Genomic DNA, 2,500 nt, shown 5'->3' with positions numbered 1-2,500 from the left:
CTCAACCGCACACTCAGAGGATTGGATAGCTTCTTTCGAAGCCAACCTACCCCCACACGTGTGAGAGTGGCCAACAATTTGCTAGCTTCTTCATCAACTCCGCCGAAAGCCATCCTCGACATACCCGTGCATTGAGAAGGTTTGGTGGCCGTACTCCCAACACAAAAGCATACCGAAGACAACCCCAAGCTAAAGCTCACTTGAAGCCAACGCATCGTCACCATGTGTTCGTGTGGCCGAGAATTGGGTAGCTTCTTCATCAACCCCGCCGAAAGCCATCCTCGACATACCCGTGCATTGAGAAGGTTTGGTGGCCGTACTCCCAACACAAAAGCATACCGAGGACAACCCCAAGCAAAAATTCATTTGAAGCCAACCCATCGTCGCCCACAACTAGTGGGTGAATGGTGTGCTTCCCGGGGTTGGCATAGACATTCCCTCGCATGCAAAAGATTGTCGATGCGAAAGATTATCTATGCCAACCCCGGGAAGCACACCATTCACACACTCCCGACCGGTGTGGTGTGGCGGTGATTGGATAGTTACGGATTGAGCACTTGCCAAGGATCAAAATGTGTCATTTAGAAGAAACATTTTCAAAAAGTTTTTAAAATCTTGTGGGTTTGCAACTCATAAGAGCGTCACTTTCAACATCCCCGGTATTGGATTGAGTTTCTAAAAACAACCGTGCACACCGAGGTTAAACTTTACCGGCTCCACTCCGACTCGCCGCTCGCCCACAATTTGTTTGCAACGAAACATTTGTTTTTAATTTTGTTGGTTTGAAATTGTTTTGAAAAGGTTCTTTAAATCTAGTGGGTTTGCAACTCATAAGAGCGTCACTTTCAACGTCCCTGGCATTGGATTGAGTTTCTAAAAACAACCGTGCACACCGAGGTTAAACTTTACCGGCTCCACTCCGACTCGCCGCTCGCCCACTAGTCCGAAGGCAACAAAACATTTGTTTTTCATTTTGATGAAAATTTCTGTTTTTAAATCTTGTTGGTTTGAAATTGTTTTGAAAAGGTTCTTTAAATCTTGCGGGTTTGCAACTCATAAGAGCGTCACTTTCAACGTCCCCGGCATTGGATTGAGTTTCTAAAAACAACCGTGCACACCGAGGTTAAACTTTACCGGCTCCACTCCGACTCGCCGCTCGCCCACAAATCCGAAGGCAACAAAACATTTGTTTTTAATTTTGATGAAATTTTTTGAAAACATTGGCTTGGCAAGCCCCAATCCGCGACTATCCACCCACCGCCACCCCACACGGGTGGTTGTTGTTGCGAAATGAGGTTGTGGTCGACATGCCCGTGCATTTGAGAAGGAGTTCCTAGCACTCCATGCTCTCCCATGCCAAAAAATAGCCTAGACAACCCCATTTCGCAACTTTCCACGCCTTTTTTTTCCTCCCTCACCCATGGCGGCGGCGTGGTGGCGGCGGCCGGATTCCGGCCACCACCGCCATGGGTGGCAGCCCCCCGACCCCGACACCAAACCCATAATACCGAGGCAACATATCGAGGCAACATGACATGGGTGTGGCGTGGGGGAAGGGGGCTGCAGCTAGGAAGGCATGGGCTGCCATGCATATGCAGGCAACACACACCCCCCTATATAGCATTTTATGCATTTAGCCCTTTGACAGGAAGAGACATCACCTATGCGCGAGGAGTCATAATGGGCTCTAAATAATTCAATACAAGGTATTTGGACGTGATTTTTTGCAGGGATACTAAGAAACATGCAATCTATGATGGGAAAAAGTTTCATAAATTTTTGAAGTCGGGAAGTATTTTTTATTAGTTTTAGAAGTCGTAAAATTGAAAAAATCATTAAAACAAATCCGGGAGGAATTTTTTAGTTTTGTAAGTTGGAGAAGGTCCTAAAAATCATAGACTACTTATGGGGAGCTTATTGTGCGAGGAAATTTCAATAAAAACGGGGTTTGACAAGATTTGAAAAATTCTGTCGACATTTGAAAAAACCTGGAACCATGCTGCCGGCATGCTGCGCACATGCTGCGCGCATGCTGCGCGCAGACTGCGCGCATGCCATGGCAGGACAAGTTTTGCTAGCCTCACTGTCTACAGATGCGCAAGCTGCGCGCACGCTGCGCACAGGCTGCGCGCATGCTGCGCACAGACTGCGCGCACGCTGCGCGCATGCCATGGCAGGACAAGTTTCGCTAGCCTCACTGTCGACAGATGCGCAAGCTGCGCGCAAGCTCCGCGCACGCTGCGCACAGCCTGTGCGCATGTTGTGCGCATGCTGCGCGCAGGCTGCGCGCAGGCGCCGCGCATGCCATGGCAGGACAAGTTTCGCTAGCCTCACTGTCGACAGATGCGCAAGCTGCGTGCACGCTGCGCACAGGCTGCGCACAGCGCATGCCATGGCAGGACAAGTTCGCTAGCCTCACTGTCGACAGATGCGCAAGCTGCGCGCACAGGCTGCGCGCACGCCATGGCAGGACAAGTTTCGCTAGCCTCACTGTCGACAG

This window comes from Prunus avium, unplaced genomic scaffold (genome assembly GCF_965620075.1).
Source record: "Prunus avium unplaced genomic scaffold, drPruAviu1.hap1.1 HAP1_SCAFFOLD_52, whole genome shotgun sequence".
NCBI lineage: Eukaryota > Viridiplantae > Streptophyta > Magnoliopsida > Rosales > Rosaceae > Prunus > Prunus avium.
Note: the sequence above shows the minus strand (reverse complement) of the source record.